This window comes from Ambystoma mexicanum, chromosome 2q (genome assembly GCF_040938575.1).
Source record: "Ambystoma mexicanum isolate Mex_15411 chromosome 2q, UKY_AmexF1_1, whole genome shotgun sequence".
Taxonomy (NCBI): Eukaryota; Metazoa; Chordata; class Amphibia; order Caudata; family Ambystomatidae; genus Ambystoma; species Ambystoma mexicanum.
Genome location: NC_090924.1, coordinates 1,416,166,381 through 1,416,189,763, shown reverse-complemented (window position 1 = coordinate 1,416,189,763; position 23,383 = coordinate 1,416,166,381). Strand labels below are relative to the sequence as shown.

At 47.3% G+C, this 23,383-nt stretch overlaps 1 protein-coding gene across 2 annotated transcripts in view; it reads right to left on the bottom strand.

Moving 5' to 3' along the window:
- Positions 1 to 215: 215 nt before the first annotated feature.
- Positions 216 to 23,383, bottom strand: part of SCRN1 (secernin 1) — a 185,711-nt gene continuing 162,543 nt past the window's right edge. For both annotated transcript variants that reach the window (XM_069648918.1, XM_069648923.1), the window contains one exon: positions 216 to 1,262. The gene's annotated coding sequence lies outside the window, so the exon portion shown is untranslated. The remainder of the gene's footprint in view (positions 1,263 to 23,383) is intronic.

Below are 23,383 nucleotides of genomic sequence, written 5' to 3'. Positions count from 1 at the left end.
CCACCAGGACAGAGTTCAGAAATCCGTCTTAACAGCACATGTAGCAGTGTCCGTACACTTTCTTATTCCTTGAATTTCCAAATTATACAAACAGCCGCAGGTACACTCCACCACACCCACAAAGAGGAGCACCCATTAAATATGCTGGGTAACTCTGAATATATAACAGACAACCACATTCATCAACATGAAAAAAGCACAGCAACAAATAATGATCAATTTAGCAGCAGCTCTGGTTTATTAAAATATGCAAATGCACCTTTCACTTAGCAGACCTCATATAAAACTGACAGTAGGAAGACAACTACCATACAGCTGGCTCATTTTGAAGTAGGAGTGCATTTCTGCAATTAGTAAACTATAGTTTTCACAAACCCGCATTTTCCCTATACTCTTTTTGGCTATGCAAACAGTTTGAATTCTAAGCTCAGCACCTCTTCAGCAGGATTCCAGCAAATGGTAGTAATTCTTATAGTGATCTCTAAGGGGCTTGGGTGGTATCTTTGTGTTCTGAACTGTGTACGGCGCATTGTCATACTACTAGCATTCATTTAAGCAGTTAGTTTTATGTTTTCAGAAGCAGGCTGGCCTAAATGGAAGTTGAAAAACTATTAGAGGGTACGTACGTCAGATTTGCCACTTGGAAAAAACAGCTACATATCAGGTTTTTAGCTTGACAAGACTTTGATGGCAAGCCTGACCTATTACTAGTTCTGCCCCATCCCTACCTATCATTTCAGAGAGACACAACTGTCAGGAAACCACCCAATTTCCCTGCAGGCCAGTCTGCCTATCTACACTTCTGCAATGTTCAGACATTAATGAGCAGATACATGAGGTGCATTTCAGCATCCTGCAAAGCACGTATTCAAGCAAACCATGATTCTACTCCATTCTTAGATCATTCCCCAAAATAATCACAGTTTTTGGTAGCTAAGCTTGTGTTTTCTTTCCTCTAATTAATCCTTGTTACCAAGAAAGAGAAAGCAACATCTTCCGAACCACATTAGCAGGCATGCACGCACACAAGAACTGACCAGTCTTTTCCTCTCATAAACTAATGCACATATGCACACAAGAGGAACAATTCGATTCGGCAGTCAAACGTAATGGCATTCAAGTCAAATGTGTATGGCACAGTTTCAAGAGTGACAGCAGGACCCAAGTTCTTTCTGGATATGTGGCAATCTGGAGTTTGTCATTTGAGGCTTTGAACAAGGAATGGCTCAGTCTTCTTGGAAAGGGATTCTGTTCCTGCAGATCTGCAATATGAAAGGAGACTTTGTGAAAGCAAGCAGGGGCATTGCATGTTCATCCTGCAGGTGAGCCTTTCATATCTGATTTACATACTAATCAACGTCATGTGACAGCAGGCCACACGCCATGGGGGACCAGAGATCTCTGGGGGCCAATGAGAGCCACTTGATCCATGATGCAACACCTGCGGGTGGAAAATGTGGTCCCGCCCCTTCCGCAGCCCTCCAACAGATGACAAGAGACCAAGAACACATGTACCCCCTACAGGTAGCCCACAGGGACTTCATAGCCAGGTTAGAAATCCTAAACACACACACAGGCAGTGGATGAAAGAAGAAAACACATGCTGTATAGTCTGTGCCAGGTCCATACATGCTTGCATGAAGTGGGGGTCTCATCTCTATGTGCACCAGACGAAGCAAAACATGGATAGCAAACTGGATCTCAGAGCAAAACAGACAGCAGAGCCTTGAATCACACCCCTTGTGCTTGCGCACACATCCGCAAACAGTAGCTTCTGGTCCACTGCACTTGATCAGAGAGAGGTGGGCCAATTCCCAATGAACCAGATAAGTGAAATAGCAGCACAGGGTGCTGACCGAGCTGTTATGGTCCGTACTTCGGTGGCCCTGCTTCTTCAAACATCCTTCACACACTGCCCATACAAACGGACGACACCCCAGCCAGAGAGCCACCAACCTATTGCCCTTTCCAAACTTCTGTCCTGGGATGTATGGCCCCTCTTCTTCCTGTCGCCACCGCTCGTGTCCTCAGCGCTTTCTCCCCTCCCTTAAGGTCGTTCCCGAATAAAGGTGGATCCCCTGTGATTATTTCCACAGCACAAGCTTTTTGTAACCCAAGTGGCATCTTTCAGGATTAAGCATGGGCTGGATGTGGTCTTACAAAACTTGGTACACAATGAATGCATTTAGTTTACTGCTAAATCCTTAAAGATGAATCCTTTTTGGTGCGACTCTTAATTTATGGCAACCCAGCGTTCTAGTTCACCTCAAAATGAAACATGTGACATTTGCAGCATCATCTATCGGAGCATGTTTTGGGTTGGGTGGTATAGAGAACCGCCAGTCTTCCTAAATGTGAAATCCAGATCCTCTAAGAAGCCTCCCACCCCATTGAAAGCAAGCAGATATCCGCACAACGCGGAGTGCAAATTCAGAGCTAACTGCACGCCCAGCACCAAGGATTTCAGTGCTGATGTCTTTTGTTGCAGTGACTGGGGTGATCTTTTCTGTCATTTGGAGATGACCCAAGAGCTGTGTGATCTCTCAGTGCCAAAAGGCCATTTTGTGGAGAATCACCTGTAGAGCGTACTTTCGCGAGAGAACGCTGACCTCTCGCGAAAGGACAAAAAGAAAAGCAAACTGCGGTGCGCGAAAAGGAATTTGCGGTACGTGCAATCGATGGACCGCAACGCAGCCCTAGCATTCTGACCAGCAGGTCAGGCCCAATCCTTTGCCAGCCTGCTAACTCTATTATAACCCCTCTTGGGCACTCGTATATTAAGCCATGTACTAGAAAAATCACAGTGAAGCAACTGTGTGCTAGCAGATTTATTTTATTAGCAATGAAGGCAGTGTCACACTAGAATTTGTCTGTGTGATCATTGGTAGGCCAAAACATAATTGGCAACCAAGACAGAAGTGATGACCCACAGCAGACATCATGCAAGGCGCCACGCCACCACCAGCCTTCCTCCAGTCCCCAGGTAGGTCAACCATACCATGGCCGCATTGGGAACCCATGTTTGTGACGTATGTCGAGGCAATGGGTGGCGCAAACTTTTCCTCAGCAAGGAAGAGGGCCATGCTGCGGAACGCAATAGGGCTGGAAGGCCAGAGAATCTTCATAAGATTAAAACCCGAAGCAGCGGAAGAGGAGGACGACGACAACATTTATAAAGAGGCGGTGACGCAGATCGTGAATTGAGTTGAGCTGCATTGAGTGCCTTTGGGGGTACGTCGGAGGAAAGAATATGCAACATGTTGACCCTGCACACCAACAGCTGCAAGATACAGGATAAGTTCATCCTGGAAAAAACACTGCAGCTGGATAAATCAATGCAAGTAGCCATAGTGAGCTGCCCCGAGCCAGAGGTACAAGCACTACAATTCACAGGGAGACGGACACCTAGGACAGCAGATCAGGGAGAAGAGAACCAGCCAAATGCTACAGGCCTGCCAGCACCAGTCACCTTGCCAATGACAAGGAGCAAAGAGCGTTCAAAGTGCAGCAGATTCGAACGCGTGGCTGCCGCCTGCATGTGGAGAGGTAGGAAAATGGCCACAGCAATACTCAGTGACACAACTAGGATGGAAGAGTCATCGGAAGATGAGGGATGTCCTACCGTAATCATGGTCAACAGGATCACTGTTCGCAGGGAAAAGCCGCACTGTGTCCTCAAAGTCGACGGCAATAAAACAAGTGTCATGGCCGAATGCAGATCTGACCTAACCATACTACTCCTTGCCGTGTACAAAGAAATGGTGGGGAAAGACCGGGTGGAAGTACACAGGACGAAGCACAGACCAACTGTCTTTGGCGGAGCCACAGTAAACCTGCTGGGCTACATACAAAGCACTATTGAGTTTATACCTTTCCGAAAGAGATCAGCCATGCTGGGTTGGGACGATCAAGCAAAATTGCACATGCAACTAGATGCCAGCGTGGAAGGCGAAGTACTATCACTCACCTCGGAGGGCCCACCAGTATACAGAGATGATTTTTCACAAGTTGTTCTCTGACGAACCAGGAAAAATAAAGAACTATGCACATAGAATAAAGCTAAAACAAGGCGCTGTCCCAGTCAAACATAAAGTGAGGCTGGTCCCAGCCCCTGTAAGAGAAGCACTACAGGAACAGCTAGCCAGGATGCTCAAAGATGAGACGATAGACATTTTAGTCATCCAGTGGTCCTGATCAAGAAACAACACTCGAATGACATGCACATTTGCACAGATCTCCGCAGCCTGAACCTCAAGGTGGTAACGGATAGCTACCCACTCCCCAGCCTTAATGAATTACTGCTACTAATGAAACAGTAAAAGGTTTTCTTAAAACTTGACATGAGGGACCCATACCACTAAATTGCAATACTGAAAGCGTCAAGGTCCCTGGCGGCATTCATAACCCCATTTGGCACATACCAGTTCACCTGCATGCTGTTTGGTCTGTCGTCGGCTGCCTCTGCATTCCAACGCATGAAGGATTCGCACCTGAGGACAATTGGCAATGTAGCGTACTTCCAGGATGACATTCTGGCATATGCAGTCGACGTCCAAATTAACGATAGGGTGCTTCGTGAAGTGCTGAAATGAATACATGATGCAGGAGTCCGACTACGATTCGACAAGTGCGTTTTAAGGGCACACGAAGTAGAGTACTTAGGGTACAAAATCTAAAGAGCGGGCATCAGCCCGAAGAACAACCTGCTCCAGGCTATTGTGAAAGCACCAGATCCGTCCAACAGGTATGAACTGAGATCGTTTCTGGGAATTGCTGAATACTACGCTAAATTTGTACAGAACTTTTCAGAAACCACAGCTCCTATGTGCAAATTAATGAATAGGGGTCTGAGCACAAGTGGGGCGCAGAGCAGCATGAGGTGTTTAAAAAAGTGAAGGATTGCATCACCATGCCAGTTCCTACAGCCTAGGAGCAACACTGACCCAAAGGAAAGGTGACGTGGAACAAGTAGTGGAATTTGCCTCAAAGGCACTGTCACGAGCAGAGATGCTAAATGTTAATAGTATTTGTACCGCACACCGTCACCAATGGAGTTGGTCCCCAGGAGCTCAGGCCGATCTGTAAACGATAAGGCGGGATGGGTTAGTAAGGTGCAGAGGGAGTGGGATAGTGAGGGGAGTGGTATTCTGTTGGCAGCTTCAGTTCATTATACACCGTGCATTGAGCTTTGGTGCGAGTATCGGATTGGAATCAGTCCTCGTGTGCTGTTGGTGCGACTTATGTGTTGTTTAATTGTTGTTGCGTGTGGTGAAGTGCATGCGGTTTGCTGTGCAAGAGGTGGTTGGGTGAGTTTTTTGTTTGAGTTAAGTATGCAGAAATGTTTCCAATGTTCACAAATCAGTCCAGATGGTGAGGCTTTTTGGCTTGGAAGGTAGAGTCGACCACTGGACGAAGGAATCGGAAGAAGAGCTTGAAGAGGACGCCTGCTGCAACTCCTGGACCGTTGGTTTGCCCAGTGAAGGCCTGCTGCTGTGCTGAAACTCCAAATTCGTATCGACAGAGAAGCTCCTGCAAGGACGACTTCTCCCTTTGAGTTGGTGGCACCAATCAACTCCAAAGTAAGCCACCTGGACATCTTATCAACGCTGGTCGAGTCTCCACTGCAGTTGCTGCTGGAACAAGATAGCCAGGGAGAGGAACACCAGTTCGTATGCATTGCTTTAAGCAGGACTGACTGAGCCTGAGCCCACTCAACAGAGTGCGGGACCCCAGAAGCAAGGAAAGCCCATCTCGACAGCCAGGAACTGCGGTGGTGCTATTTGCAGTAGACACGAGGAGCTGAAAACACTGAACAGCCACTGGTACTACAGATAAACTACTCGAAAATAGAAAAAGAAATGCTGGCTCGTGCATGGCAAGCCAATTATTTCCAGACCTTCATCTAGGGCACAAAATTCCAACTGGTGACAGACCATAAACTGTTGATATACATGCTTAGCCCTGGAGGGACGAGAACGGCCACCACTCGCCTTGCCCATATAGCAGCAAACCTGCAAGAATATACATACAAAGTGGCCATATCATGGGTTGGCAAAATGCGCAGGCAGACTGCATATCTGAGGTGCTCCAGGCATCTCTAGTAGCACATGCACATCTGAGGTGCTCCAGGCATCTTTAGTAGCATGTGCGCATCTGAGGTGCTCCAGGCATTTCTAGTAGCACGTGCACCTCTGCGGTGCTCCAGGCATCTCTAGCAGCACGTGCGCATCTGAGGTTCTCCAGGCATCTCTAGTAGCACGTGCACATCTGCAATGTTCCAGGTATCTCTAGTGGCATGTGCGCATCTGCGGTGCTCCAGGCATCTCCAGTAGCACGTGCACATCTGAGGTGCCACAGGCATCTCTAGTAGCACTCAGTCCATATCGCACTATCCACATCCAAGGTTTCCACCCTCGCTTTGGACTATAATTCTTTCCACCCTGTACCTCATATTACAAAGTCCGTCATTATGAAATAAGGTGGAATGGTTGTGTTCTTTTAGATCTTTTATGACCATTGGATTTGTGGTTGGAGGTCTGAGGTCACCTACTATCGTGGAATTCAGGGGTCTTGGACTGGGGCAGTTGTGGGGTCATTACTCATGTTGGGCTGGGTGGGGGTTGGAGGTCTGCTTTTGGCCTTGCTGCGATAAACATGCATTGCATGGTGCCTCGTACTGTCTCGCGGCCTTGCAGAACGCATTCCTTCTTGGGATAACATGTATTAGCAACAGTTATGGAACAAAAAGTATCTATGGGAGCTACCAGGGTGGGTCTCTCTATAATCAGCCCTTGGGCCTGTTCAGGTTTCTGCGTTGAGTCTGTGTTTACTGCGCAGCCATGCAGGGCTAAATGTTTCTACCATAACTACAAAAATGGTGCTTACTTGTATGTGCTCACTCTGGGCACGATTCCTGGAATTATTTGAGCGGAAAATAGGGTACTTGCCCATTCTGCAAGCAAATCCCTGTTCGTCGATTCATGAAATCAAATGCAAAGTACTTTTTCTGGACTTGCGTGGAGTTCTTGCAGTCTCGGCATGTCTTTGTGAGCTGTCGAGGGCCTTGCGCGAGACTCCACGCAAAGAATGGGCGTGGCTTCTGCAGAAGGCTAGGAAGGGGCAGAGCAACAAAAATGGGAAAGAACCTGCTCAAAAATGGGCAGCCGAGCCAAATAGATTCTTATCCCATTTCGTTCAACAGCCAAAAGGCACAGATACAACAAGCCCATCTGGGCTCCTTACACTTAGATCCTCTGGTCAACACAGCCAATATTGATGAGCACAGGCAGGGCCATCTGCACCAGTTCCAAAGGGGATTTAAGCAACTCACATTGCCAAAAAGTCCACAAATCACCTAGCCTTGAGAAAGACCTGGTAGGGTTGAAACACGTGTCGGCTGACCAATTCAAACAGACAGTTTCATCTTTTTGTTGAAATTTCGTAAACTTCGATTACTTTATTTTACTCACCAGCGCAAGATATCCAGGTTTAACCCTCATTAGTCACTATATGAGGTGTGGGCAACGTGTCCTCCTCCCGCGATCCTGCTGCAGATTTAACCAACATAATCTTATTTGATACAAAATACACCACACAATTACTCATTCAGTTTCTAGTGCCCAATCCCCCCCATTTACCTGATGTAACAGTACAACTGTAATAACTGTTTACATTTACAGTAGGGATTGCTATTTTAAATTATTGGTCAGTTGTGATGTCACAGCTTTCAAGTAATTAGAGCATTATTTCGGGGCTTTTATAGAGAATCCCTTTTAATGATTCTGCACTTGATCTGAATGGTTATAGATGCAAATCCCTCCTTGTGGATGTCAGCCATTAAAATGAATAACCAATGCCATGCTGAGCTTCAATCCAAACATCCCGCCAATATTCCAATCTCAACAAATTTTCAGGTGAAAACATGTTCATCTCTCTTCAACATTTCACTGTACTTAAATGCTTAAGCGTGGTCTTCTTTTTTCGTGTCCAATTTGCAAAGCTTTTGATTCATAGAATTTTGAAGAAATCCACCCACTCTTTCTTGTTTGCCGGTTTCACCCCAGAAGATCACAAATGACACATTAGAATGTACTAGAAAAATGAATTTTGGTAAATTTTTATTTTCAGAATTCAGAAATTCCTCTCACCTGACTGGCTCTAATGCAGAGACTTGCTTTATCAATACTTGCCGCAAATATGCCTTTGATTCTCCTAGTCTAAACTGTAGGACCAGCTTCAAGGGGCTGCCGCTCTAGCAACCGAGTAATTCCATCGACGAAGGAGATGATCATCTGGCAATATCCACTCCTTCCCAGAGGCTTACGTAGAGTAGAATAGGCCCTTTCAGCTACCATGGCACACAGGCCAGATCCTTATCCAGTAGCCAACCCTGGAAGTTCTCCTCCAGTTCAGAGCCACTGAGCAATGCATTGTGGGTATGAGAATTAGCAGAAAAGCATGCATTTTTAATCCAGAAAGGGCCCTTTAACTCATAGGCAGCTCTTTTTTCTATATAGCTTATCAGCTAATTCGCCGACCATGCTTATATCATGTGGGTGTCCTTTGTCACGTGACATGGGTGAAAGAAAAGAGCATTATGGGAAGATGCCTTTGACCCATTGAGAAGCTAGAGAAAAGGGAGGGAGTTTTCTTCCCAATGAAACTTAAAGAGAAGGTGGGAAACATTCTTAGTGATAGAGAGGAAGCCAGTTACCATTCGCAGCAGAATGAGAGAGAAGGACCACCACTGGGCTCATAGAAGGTGCCCTGGCAGGACAGGCAGGAAGACCTGGAAAATTCACGTCAGAAGCCTGGAGGCAGACAGATACACACCTCGGGATCTAGAGTGCTTAGGTGGAGCTGACGAGGAGACTGGTTCAAAACTCTCCCTCTGTTGAACCCCGAATGGGAGACTTCACTTGCACCTTGTCTGAAGTGCATCCTAACTGCTGGACTGAACCCGCACCTAGTCGCCATTTAATCCACAAATAGACTGAACCTTCACCTAGTCTCCACTAGATCAGAGATCGGAGACCTGCACCCAGTCTCCACTGAATCCGAGATAGGAGACTGAACCTGCACCTAGTCTCTACTGGATCCGAGATCAGAGACTGAACCTGCACCTAGTCTCCACTAGATCCCGAATGGGAAACTGAACCTGCACATAGTCTCCATTTAACCCACAAATAGACTGAACCTTCACCTAGTCTCCACTGGATCAGAGGTCGGAGACCTGCACCCAGTCTCCACTGCATCCAAGATAGGAGACTGAACCTGCACCTAGTCTCTACTGGATCCGAGATCAGAGACTAAACCTGCACCTAGTCTCCACTGAACCCTGCATTGGAAAACTACACTTACACCTAGTCGCCAGTGCACCCTAACTGCTGGACTGAAACTCCACCTAGTCTCCATTTAATCCACAAATATGCTGAACCTGCACATCGTCTCCACTGGATCCAAGACAGGGACTAAACCTGCACCTAGTCTCTACTGAATTCTGAATGGGAGACTGAACCTGCACCTAGTCTCTAATGAATTCTGAATGGGAGACTAAACCTGCACCTAGTCTCTACTGAATTCTGAATGGGAGACTGAACCTGCACCTAGTCTCTACTGAATTCAGAATGGGAGACTGAACCTGCACCTAGTCTCTACTGAATCTTGAATGGGAAACTACACCTGCCCCTAGACTGCACTGCACCCTAAATGCTGGACTGAACCTGCACCAAGTCTCCAGTGAATCCTGAGTTTGTGACTGAGCCTTTACCAACGTCTCTATTTAGTGCCAAATAGACTGGACCTGCACTTAGTCTCCACTGAATCCTAAATGGGAGACTGCACCTGGTCTCTATTGTAGCCTAACTGCTGGCTTGAACCTTCACTGAGTCTGCATTTGATCCACAAAGAGACTGATCCTGGACCTAGTCTCAACTACTCCCCTCAGCTGCCCTGCATGTCCCAACCATCCACTGGTGGTCACCCTCCCGGTACTGCCATCCTGGATCCTCCTCTGTGCACGCAACGCCAAGTAGACATCAACCATGCTCCCCTGCAGAACGCCGGTCATCAGCTGCAACCCCATTTAAGGAACCCACCACCCACATCGTGCCCAAAACTGTACCTGCTACCGGCAAAACCACTGCCGCTCTATCCGCTAGTGCCTCTTGCAACATGAACGCAAGGCACGACATGGCCCTATGTACTGCCTCCACTGAATGCAACACAAGGCGTGATGCATACACCAACCCACCTGTTATGTATGCTACAGCCTCGGCCACTGATGCTATTGCTGTACCGTTTGCTATGTGTGACCCACTTGATTTAGGTGCGCCCAGCACTGCCTTTGCTGCTGCCACTGATGCTATTGCTGTACCATTTGCTGTGTGACCCACTTGATTTAGGTGCGCCCAGCACTGCCTTTGCTGTTGCCACTGTTGCTATTGCTGAACCATTTGCTATGTGTGACCCACTTGATTTAGGTGCGCCCAGCACTGCCTTTGCTGCTGCCGCTGATGCTATTGTTGAACCACTAGATATATGTGCTCCCACCACTGCCAGCAAATTGACCCCAAGCATACCATCTACACTCAAATGCGCCCTCATCAATGCGCGCTCCCTCCCGGCACACGCCTTAGATATCCACGACCTCCTTTGCAACTCCAACCTTGATCTACTATTTATTTGTGAAACATGGCTCCATGAAGCCGCAGGCCCAGCTGTAGCCATTGCCCTGCCGATGGTTACACAATTTTCAGGCAAGACCGCAATACACAAAAAGGTGGGGGGGGTTGCATTGATAGCTTAACATCCATCCCCATCAGAAGGATCCAAGGGGACCCCTTGCACAGCTGTGACTACATGCTCGTCAAAATCAACCCCTCACCAAGCTGCACCATCACTGCCCACCTCACATACCGCCCACCAGGACCTGCAGGAGAATGCCAGGAAGCGCTCCTACACACCATCAGCAACAACCTCAAGAAAACCACCATGTCCATCCTCCTGGGTGACATGAACCTCAGCCTCAATGACCCTTCAGACAGGAATTCCACTTCTTTCAACAAGGCCCTCGCAACACTTGGTTTCAAACAAGAAGTGTGAAAACCAACACACATCTAAGGCCGCATCCTGGATTGGATCGCCCAACACAACTGTCAGATATCGACACCCATTATCTCTCCTATTCCATGGTCGGATCACTCTATTATCCACTTCAATATCAACTACTCCAAAACTCCACCCACTGCGCATGAAGTTCTGCTGCCCGCCCTCACCAGGAGTGCCAAGCAACTAACCAAGGAAAGACTACTTCCCCACCTCTTGGTTCCCGAACTCAAACACCCTTTCACCAACAATCCGGACACTCTCGCAGCAACATACAACGCCATTATTACCAAGGCCATAGACACCATCGCTCCCTTAGCACACAGGAAAGCTAAACCCACCAAAAAAACCAACTCTTGGTTCACTCAGGATCTCCTGAAAATACGCTCACAAAAATGATTGGCTCTCACAGCATGGCAAACTAACCCCAATGACATCACTAAACAAGCCTTTAAAGACATCGCCAAACAATACAAATCCGCCATCATTGCGGCCAAAGCCAACTCCTTCAATACCAGAATCATCAACGCTAAATCAGGATCCAGAGAAATCTTCGCAATCTTCAGAGAATTGGAGTCCCCGACTCCCCCCTCAAACCCCTTGAATAAAAACAAAGAATGGTGTAACGACATCGAAGAAGCCATGCTCAACAAACTGAATACTCTGCAAGAAAAAATCATCAGTCACCAAAAAGCCCTATCGCAACAACTATCCAACCTACACCAGAACACCGCCACTTCCGGAATCCCAGCCTTCTCGTTCCAGGAGATTACAGAAGAGGAAGTCCCAACCATACTCAACTCCATCAAACCCTCCAATTGCAAAGGCGACTCATGTCCAGCCCAGCTCATCAGGGACAGCGCCCCCGCACTGGTACCGTTCTTCACAGCCTTCATCAACGCCTCGTTCAAATCCAACCAAGTGCCATCCTGCCTCAAAGAAGCGTGGGTCCGCCCATTACTAAAAAAACCTACACTAGACCCCAAGATACCAGGGAACTATAGGCCCATCACTACAGTTCCCTTCCTTCTCAAGATCCTGGATAAAGCTGCATACCTCCAAGTTCAGAGCTACCTAGAAGCTCATCACCTACTTGGTCTCCGGCAATCTGGCTTAAGCCCAATCCATGGCACAGAAACAGCACTACTGGACCTTAAGAACCAAATCGATGACCTAAGAGACGTAGGCAAACCAGCTCTCCTACTTCTACTCGATCTTTCGGCGGCATTTGACCTGGTCAATCATGACACCCTCTGCCATCACCTCTCTACAGCGGGCAATTTCTCAGCAGAAGCCACCGCCTGGATAGCATCCTTCCTTAGGGGCAGAGAAATGAAAGTCTTCTCGGACACAGCCTGCGCCCATTCACATCTAATTAAATGCGGTGTCCCGCAGGGGTCCTGCATATCCCCCACACTGTACAACCTTTTCACAAGGTCACTATTCAAATACCTCGATGCAATGGGCATCACTTACACCAACTATGCGGACGACACACAAGTCCTCATCCCTCTCACCGGAGACTACGAAGCCGACCAAAAAACCCTCATCTCCATTTACACCACCATCCAAACCTGGATGGCAGAAAACTGGCTCTGCCTCAATAGCGAAAAGACAGAGTTACTCATCATCGGATCACCAGCCACAATCGATAAAATGGGGCCACAATATGACTCCTTCAACATCGACAATTGCCGCATCTCGGTCTCTAAAGCAGTCAAAACCCTTGGAGTTTACCTGGACTCAAACCTCACCATGGACAGACAGGTCAACGCAATCTCTTCAGCAGCAGCCTACCACTCAAAACTCATCACTGCTGCAAGGCCCTTCCTCTCACAGGAAAATTCCCTCACCATCGCAAGAACCATCATCGGTTCCCGCCTAGACTACTGCAATGCACTCCTACTAGGCACTTCAGCCAAAAACATTAAAAAACTTCAAACGGTGCAGAACAATGCCCTCAGAGCAGCCACAGGAATCTCGAAAAGAGACCACATCTCAGCCACCAGAAAATCTGCCCACTGGCTTCCGGTCAAGGAACGGATCCTTTTCAAATCACTGGCACTCACCCACAACTGTCGACACGACACAGCACCGCGCTACCTTGCTCAGAGATTCTCTGGTCCCCCCTCTAACAGACCAACTAGGTCGAGCCACACTAACCGCCTAGTAATTCCAAAAAGCATCAGAACCAGAGCAGGGGGTGCTAGCTTCCCAGTCCTCGCCGCCACCAACTGAAACCTATTACCCGCCAAGATCAGAGGCATCGAATCCCGCCTGGGCTTCAGGAAAGCAATAAAAACTATGCTGTTTGTATAAACCTCACCTGATCCCTGTCAACTGTATAACCTCTGTAAAGGCAAACGTCCTTTTTTCCAGGCTAGGGGTAGACACGATCTCGCTGTAACACCCTCGATCTACCCCTCTCTGCACTGCAACTAAGTCATTTTCGTGCAACAGCGCCCCGATGCCTCTGGGCTGTGTGGCGCTTTACAAATGTAAAAAAATAAAAATAAAATAAAACTGGATCCCGAATGGGAGACTGGACATGCGTTGGGTCTACATTGAAACCTGAATGGGAGACTACACCTTGTGAGGAACCCATGGTATCAAAAGCAAGACCCCAACACAAAAGAGCAAGTTCAAGGGTGTTTATTAAACAGCTTCCAAAGGGTGGGAGACTCCCTACCTCGCCCTAATGCTAGAATGGGAGTAATCACAACCATTAAATTAAAGAAAAACAGTCCTAATCACTCTAGTCCAAAACATTAATAATTACACGAATACACATATTACCTGCCCTAAGCTCATAAAAAGGTGTGTGGGTAATGTACTTAAATGTAAAAAAAAAACTCCCTTCCCCACGATTTCCCCTTGGCATAATATACCCCAGAGTTAGGCAGCACAGTTTCTTTAAGGCACACTCTGGTTTACTGTAGTAGTTCAACAGTTCATCTGATTTCCGGCTGTATCAAAATCAGGCTTCTCTCAAAGTTCAAAACAGGCTTTTCTCAAAGTTAATTAAACAGGTTTCTCTCAATGTTCAAAGACAGGCTCTGGCTGGTAGAAAATAAATACTGCAAATGTCTTTTGCAAACAAGTTTCTTTCGCTTCACAAATAAAGATATGATATGTGATATGATATATGATGGGTTATTTATAACCCAAGGATTAAATTCAAAACCCTCTGCATTGTCCACAAGGCTTTCTGGGGCCTGGGTCCAAAATACCTTCAGCTATCCCTCCGCAAATACCTCCCCTCTCGAGCTCTTCGCTCCTCTACCTCCAACTCACTCGGGGTCAGTCGTTTTTCTAAGAAACGAGCTGGGGGTAGATCTCTGTCTTCGGCTGGGGCCTCCCTCTGGAACAGCCTCCCTGCCACTCTAAAACTTGAGGAGAACCATCTCCGGTGCCGGAAGCACCTCAAGATCTTCCTCTTTTCTTCTGCCTTCGCTCCCCCTCTCCCCTGCTGATCTGTTCTCTCTTGGCACTGTGCACCTGGCCACCCTCTGTCTTTTGGGCCCAGGTACCTGCTCATCCTGCCACCCTCCCGCACTGCCTCAGGGCCACCCCTTGCACTGGGGTCTGTATCTGTACCCATACAGCCCCCCTTTTTCTTCCTGCACTTATCAGACCTACCTTGTCTGCTGCCTTAAACCTAGCACTTGCAAATTGCTGGCTGCATTACCACTGTTTGTTGCCTTTATTATTTATTTATTGTTATTTATCTGTTTCTCCTCTGCTTCGCACTTTCCACCTCTCCCCCCTTCCATGCACATTTCCCCTTCCCTCTCTCCCATGCACTTGCGTGTTCTCAATGTCACTGGGCCTAGTAAGTTAGCTGTTTTGTTCTCCCCTGTTCCTCTCCCTTGCCTTGTCGCGCTCTGAAACACTTGTGTATGAGCGCGATAGAAATAAAATATCAATCAATATCAATCAATCAACGTGCTTAATACCCAGAGGTTTCTTTTTTTAAATTTTTTTATTTATTGAACTGTGAGAGACATCCAATTGAAGGTGTAAACATATCCATACATCATTTTGCTATTTGGCATTCTTACATAAGCAATATCACAATAGTGCAGTTTGTTTACACGTGTTACATCAAACTTAATCAATCTGTGCTAGTCAGTGAACTTCATAAGAATTCTTGAAATGGTTCCCAGATATTTTTAGACCTGTAGGACGGGGTGGCCAGAGAAATATATGTTTCTTCACATATGCTACCATGAGTTATCTCCCTTAACCACATTTCAATCTTCGGTACAGTCTTGGACCTCCATTTTGATAGGATACATTTCTTCGCAATCCGATAACCCGTTAAACAATCGCCTCTTTCGACTGAAATCTTTCCAATTTCCCCAAATAGATATTTAGGGAATGTCAACATTGGTAGGACATTGGTACATCCATTGAGAATTTCAGCCACTTCCTCCCAAAACCTGGCGACATGGGGGCAGGGCCAGAACATATGATACGTGTCTGCAATGTCTGCGTAACATTTGGAACAGCTGGGGCTAACCGAGGGGGTAAATTTAGATACCTTCTCAGGGGTGTAGTGCAACCTGTTGAGCAATCTAAATTGGATGAGGCGATGTCTGGCATTTAATGAGACCTCTTTAGTGAGTCGACACCAGCGAGTCCACCTGGCGTCATCTAAAGGGGCACCCGGTTTCTCCTCCCAGCTCACTCTGGCCGAACCGGGTGGTACCTGTGTATCCTGACATTTCTCATAGAGTGTAGAAATGAGCCCTCAAGTGTACCCCGCTGTTACAACCAATTCTATGGGCTGGCACGCATCAGGCTCCTTTGGAAATTATGACCATTTTGACTTAACCACCGCTCTGTTTCTGTAATATTGCAGCAGTCGTGTGGAACCACCTCCCAGTCTTTCAGTAAAGGCTGGCATGGTTACATAAGTGTCTTCAGGGAAGAGGTCCCGCAAAGATATTTCACCTATGGGATCCCACCCCTCCCTGATGGTTTTATTGTATGTGGATGGGAAGTCCGGGACATCGCCACAAAGGGATAGTGCCTGTGTATGGCTCGGGGATCTGTAATCTCTTGTATAACCTGGACCAGGCATTTACGGTGGTACGAACCGGGTCGAACGTGCCTGTGTCAGGATGTTTATTGGCAAGAACTATAGTGTGGAGGCAAGTGGGAGCAGCACTATATCTTTCGAGGTCTGTGTGTATTGGGCGGGCGTGTAGTGTATACCAATGACTGGCAAAATGTGCCTGGGCTACCTCATAGTAGAGTTCAAAATCAGGTGCCTGCAAGCCTCCTTGCTCGTACTGTCTAATCATCACTTCCCACTTCATGCGCGGAGTATCCGCCCCCCAGCGGGAAGCCTATAGCCAGTGACTGGAGTTTATCAAAAAGAGCCCTCCCAGGGCATATGGGAATATTGACGAAATAGTAATTTAGGGACCACAACCATTTTCAACAGGGAGACTCTGCCATATAATGACATTGGCAGCTTGGCCCATAGTTTGTTTGTCGATAAGAATATGTACATATTTCCAGAGGTTCTCGAATAGCAATGTTTGTTGCGGCGCGAGACAGCAACACCCAAGTATTTCATTATATCCTGTGCCCATCTGAACCCTTGGAGATCTTCCGGTGGGGACATGGCTTCATTCAATGGGAACAGTTCTGACTTGCATTCGTTAATGCGGTACCCTGAGAATTTAGTGAAATTCTGTACCTCTTCAAGTATTGGGGGAAAGTTTATTACCGGGTTTCTTGGGTTTCTGATATATAACATTGAGTTGTCCGCATACAAAGAGATTATATGCGTGGGGCCTGTCATGCGAAGTCCTCGATGTATGTAACGGAGGAGCAGTATGGCAGGGAGGTGCTCTATAGTAAGGGCAAAGAGCAGCGGTGACAGGGGCAGCCCTGGCGGGTACCTCGAGTGAGTAGAAATATTGGAAATATTGTGGACCCAGTCCTGACCCTAGCTTTCGGGGATGAATAAATGAGCCTGACACATTGAATAAAGAACTCACCTAGTCCCATACGGCAGAGAACCAAGAATAGAAATTGCCATGACACTGAATCAAACACCTTTTCGGCATCTAAGGAGGTGGCTATAGCTTGTGAGGTTGGGTTTATTTTTGAGATAATACCAAAGAGTCTGCGCCGTTGTGCAACCAGGGATGAACCCTGATTGGTACGGATGGACAAGGTCCGGCGAATGTGGAAGTAATCTTGCCGCTAATAGTTTAACTAGAACTTTAGTATCGGAATTTATTAGGGAGAGCGGCCGGTAGGATCCCATCTCTTCAGGGGGCCTGTTAGGTTTCAATAGTACCGTAATTAATTCTTCCGACATCGATGGGGGGAGTGTACCGCAATGCAGAGCTTCTTCCCAATTGCTGAGAAGATGTGGGGCCAGGACCGTACTTAGTTCCTTATATAATTCAATCCTAAACCCATCAGAGCCGGGAACCTTGCCGGAGGGAAGCGATTTGATGGAGTCCTCGATCTCCTCTATGGTTATAGGAAGATTTAACGTCTGATATGCCTCTTCTTTGAGCTTGCGGAGCGGAATTGAGTCAAGATAGTGCTCTAACTCCTCGGGGGACAACTGTCCGCGTTTGAGTAGAGCGTTTTATAGAACTCATATAATTCAGTATTCACAGCCTCATAGAATTCAGAATATCGCCCGATGCACTAAGAATCCCTGTAATGTGCAACATGCTCGGGTCACCACAGACCACCGTGCCAAATGTCGACCCGGCCTACCTGCCTCTCCGTACCTCTTGGCCTGGATAGGGTGGTACAGCAGCCGGACTTGCTGGTCCGCCCAGCTCCTGGAATTTCAAAAGATTCCCTTTAATACAGTCCAATAGTGCCCTATCACGCGTGTATGCATATTCGTCCTCAAGTCTTTTTAGCTCAGCCTCAACCGCTGTGAAGTCCTTTCTGGTTTCACGTAGCATCCCGGAGGCATTGGAGTTGATCTCCCCCTGACCCGCACCTTAAAGGCCTCCCATATCGTACCAGTCTGAGAAACCGATGCTATATTTCTGTGGAAAGAAACTGCTGACTCAGTATGTAATCTCTCTAGAAGCACTGGGTCCGATAGGCACCTAGGGGGCATGCGCGAGAGAGGGCGTGAAGTTGCCAGGGCAAACCATTCAAACGATAATGTAATGGGGGAATGGTTTGATAAAGTTTGCGGATAGATCGCGGGGACCAGCCCCTTCGGCACTAGTGTGGCGGGTATGAGCCATAAGTCAATTCTAGAATGTGCATCATGCACTGTGGAGTATTCGCATTTGGTCGGATTGCGACTGCGCCAGGAGTCAATAAGCCGGATATGGGGCATCACGCTAATCAACATCCGGCCCGCTGCAGTGAGCTCCCTCTTTATGTCCCCAGAGCGATCCAGGGCGCAATCAAGCATAAGGTTAAAAACACCCCCCCATATAATGTATGAATGTGGGCCTTCACCGAGTGGGTCAGGTATCTGGACAAAGAATTGGGGGTCATCAACTTTAGGGCAATAAGTGTTGACAAGTGCCACTTTAACTGCAAGCATCGAGCCCCACACTATATTTTAGATCTCCCCAGCGGGTCAATGCAACGTTTATATTCCTGAAACTGTATGGAGCGGTGTACAAGAGTAAGTACCCCACGTGATTGCGAAGAATAACTGGTGTAATATTGCTGATTACCCCAGGATTTAGCGAACAGCTCATTAGTGGGCCCCAAAGCATGTGTCTACTGTAGCATCACTATTTTGGGGGAGCATCTGTTAATATACGCTGACACTTTGTGAGCCTTAATGGGATGCTTATGACTGCGCACATTCCAAGACAAAAAAGTAAGATTAGCATTCATGCCACTTCTATCCAACATAACTTAAGCACTGTATTTGCAAACTATTTAGCAGGAACAAGACGTAATCATTGTTATTGGAGAGGTCTTCACTTAATTTCAACTTTTCAGTGGACAGTCCCGACATAAAGTCTAAACAGCCCGGAATTCCAGCATTATTCGGGCAATCTAATCACAAACATTTACAAACAAATGTAACCCCACTGCGCCCCACCACCCTCATCATCTCCCCCAACTTGACAATGCATATCCCAGACAAAAAAAAGAAACAATGAACTCCGTGGGGTGCACTGTGAGGCCGCCAGGGAGCTCTAAAAACGGCCGACGAAAACAGAACAGCTCCAACGCCAGGTAGGGTTATGCCTTTCAATAAAAAAACAGGCAGGTCTGCTTAGCCCGGCATCGTCAATTGTTGTCCATTATGTTAGGGGCACCAGCGTGAGAGGGGGAGCCACCCCGGCTGCCATGATCTCTTCGCAGTGGCGGGATAGAAATGTTGGCTTCTATATACGCCATGCCATCTCCAGGATACTCAAAGAAGTGAGCCCTGCCCCCATGCTGCAGTCAGAGTTTGGCCGGATATAGTAAAGCATACTACACTTGTCTCAACCGCAGCAGTTTCTTGACAGGGTCAAATGAGTTGCGCCGGGAGAGCATTGCCATAGCAAAGTCTGGGTAAATATGAATTTCAGAGGATTCAATGCGCAGTGCGCCATTCTCCCTGGCGATAATTGAGGAGTCTTGCCACAGTTGTGCGTGGGGGCGCCCAGTTCAGGAACTGGGGCGAGGACCTGGTGCGCCATCTCCACTAGGAAATGTTGTGAGAACTTGATTGGGCCAAACAGGGGATTCAGCAGGTTTTCAGTAAATTGTTCCATCGAGCCCTTGCAAGACGACTCCGGAATCACTACAATCCTAATGTTATTGCGGCGTGTCCGCGATTCTAGGTCGTCACATTTACTGCAGACTTTTCGGAATTCCTGTTGAAGATGTGCAATATCACGCCGATGTTTTGCAATCTGATCTTCCGTTTCCCCAACCTTGGATTCAACCTCAGTAATGCTAGCCCCCTTTTTTCCAATTTTGATTTTAGTGAGCCTATGGTGGACACTATATCGTCAAGCTTGACATTTACCGCAAGAAAACCATTCTGTACAGTTGCAAGCAGGTGGTCCTCCCTCTATGTCGTGGAAGGAGGTGACTGTCATCCGCGGGGGCGTCAGGAACTGGGTCAAGGGATTTGGCAGCGGTGCTGGTATAGGTGTCCATGGGGCCCTTCTTTTTGGATGTTGCCCCCTTGGTCATGATGCAGGATTGAGGTTGCCAAGTTAGAAAGGCAAGGGTGACGATGGGGGCATCGCTGCAAGCTGCACAGGCCAAGGCCCTGCCAAAGTCAAGGCACAAATCACTGGCGGGAGTAAGAGTACCGGGATCGGGAGGACGTCAATAGGCCAGTCCATATATGCCCAGCGAGACCCCAGGGAAGCGGGAGGGCGAACGCGGCTGCAATATGGGACGTGAACCAGCAGGGCCAGGGCCTAGGAGGGGATAGGTGGAGACGGAGCAATGGATCCGCCAGCCAGGGGAAGCCCAGGCAACTGCCTGCGCGGGAGATCAGGGCAAACCGCCTGCAGGTATCCGCAGAGGGGGCAGGTGGGTGGAGGCACAGCAATAGCGCAGTCAATTGATAACTTCACAGTAATGGAGTGGCACAGTGTCGGCCCCAGTAAGGCGCTAGATAAACCACCATGTGGGGAGGGCTTGAGTTATGGCAGAGAGTCTAGCATCATGACAATGAGAGAGGATCAGGGAATGCAGCTGGCGCAGTCAACACCCTGACCGCAGTTGAATTCACAGTACCGGAGTTGGTGCCTGTTCTCAATATATTAATCCCCAGTACAGGAATCTTGACGTATACAAAGGGCTCCTCCCAAGCCCCCACCAAGGTCAGCACCCACCTCACGGAAACACCGGAGAGTGCCAGGTGTCCGCTCCAATATCACAGACCACACACGTCCGTACTGCAGGCCAGCCAACCTTCAAATGCGCCGCCGCCCCCAGCCAAGAAGAAGGCCCTCACCCGCGCACTGCTCCACCTATGCCCGGGCGAGAGAGCGGCAGGCACGGTACACCGCAGAGCAACAGCTGGGCCGTCAGTCACCATGGTGATGTGCCCCTGGGGGACCCTCGTGCATGGAAACAAGACACAATCACCATACACAAACTGATACGCCAGACACGAGGATCAATTCCCAAAATCTAGGGTTTATTGCAAAGCAAATAGTCTCAGTCGGCTGACCGGATCTCACGTCTCACAACGTGGGTTACCCAGACCTCGTGAGACGCAAGAGAGCGAACATTCTACAACAGTCACATATATACAAAAAGATCATCATATTATCAGTTAGTGACACATCAAAACCGCCCATAATGTGTCTTCTTCAGCAAGGTTCGGCGATTGACAATTATGACGTGCATGACACCTTCTAAGACATTTATTCAGCAACAGTTGCAATCTGTGAAGGCGCAGGCAATATTCTTTGTTACAGAGAACATAATGCTCTTGTTCCATGAGCGAGCTGTGTTCGTAGGAGAGACACATTCCAAAGCATGCTATCTTCTGGTTTCTATTCGTGTGCTGTGGGTCAGCTTGATCTAAAGGGGCCCAGTAAGGGGGGCAGTGAAAGAGAGTATAATTCATGCCTTTAGCTGTCTATTTCTACAATTTCTGCAGTTTCAGCAAGACCAGCTAGCACCTGCATGGTGATTAAATGCCTCCCTGCTCGCCTTCAAGGACTTATGAGGGAGGAAAACAATGTATTCCTGTCTGGGCTAGTCTCTCTACGTGTAACTTGTGGCCTCGCTCTGTGCAGAGACAGAACGAAATAGAATTCTGTTGGTACAAAATGGACGCTCTATGGTTATGCTGACGATTCTGTACCGGCGATGCTAGGCATTTGATGCGGTTGGTTTTCGGCCAACATAATATACCGTCTATGCTATGGTAGGGTATTTTTCTAGACTAACAAACCCTCCTCTTGGCCGTAAGCCAAACGCATCAACCATACATCGCGTCTTCCTCTGACCATGTATCTGATTCTGAACTATGCATACTGCTGTAATCGTCATCGTCATCATCAATATTAATGGACATGAATTCTTTCATAGTTTGCATTTCGTGATTCGTATTCGTATCCACTTTGGGAGTTCTGTTTTGTGTCACCATGTGTATTCATTCATCACTTATTTCAGTGCAAATTATTGGCAGACAGTGTATGCAACAACAACATGTCAGAAAGATCCCGAGTATTATTGCTAAAATTGCAATGAGTTTCCAGCCCCATGATCATAGTAACTCCCAAAACCAGGAACTTATATTCAGTTCCCAACCACCTGTTGGGGGGTGACGGTCAGAGCTCAGAACGTGTAACTTCTTTATTGCCTCAAAAATCATAGGGGAAGAATCACTTACAACACTTACACTGACCCCACAATTTTGCAAACACCTCCACGGTCAGCCAAAACGATGTCAAGAGCCATTCTATTCTGAAGTGTCATTAATCTAATTGCCTTTTCTTCTAGAGTAATATTATAGAGTATATCAGTCGTTCCATTTATTGTTTTTTCTATAATTCTTGATAATCTTCTTATATTATAGGAGTTTATTGCTTGGCCCCAAAATGGTATAAAGTATTTTGCTATGTCCCCTGCAATAAATCCTGCTTCATCATCCCGTCGAGGCCTTGATCTAGATAATTTCGATATATCGGATGTTCAGGAAAGGAATACCCCAGGGAAGAGGATTCCTAAGTAACATGTTCCACCCCAATTTCTAGGTAGCCAGGGATAAGCTTTTTCTCCACATACAAAATAAACGTGGTCACCTACATGTATCGGTTCATCTTCTCTCTCAAGTACTGCAATGTTCATACATCTATCAAATGTCCCTACTTGATAGGAACCTTTCTTTCGTAAGCAAAATGGAACAGTGCGAGGATTGTAATTTATTGTATATGACAGGGGCACTACATCTTTGTTCCCTATTGGGTTCATGTGAAACGTGATTACAGTTGACTTATACGGCACATACAGGCTGTCTACTGGCATTACTACTGGTTTTATTAATCTTGCTCTGTTAAATATGGTGCAACCCACGGGTTTCATTACCACTTCTTCAAACTCTTCTATGTTTGTCGTGTCCAAATGACCTGTGTCACTCTTATTCCACTTTCCATAAAAGAGTGCACTTAGTGATGTATAGCATGCTGTATTAAGGGGTAATGGCTGTACATACCAACGTATTCCTTTTACGCCATGCTGGGGTAAATGCGTGAAGACCCAGCAGTTAGTCTTGTTCAAGATTGAGTGAGTCATATTCATAATCAAAAGCAGTGTGTTATTGCCATAACCTTCCCTGTGTCTTTCT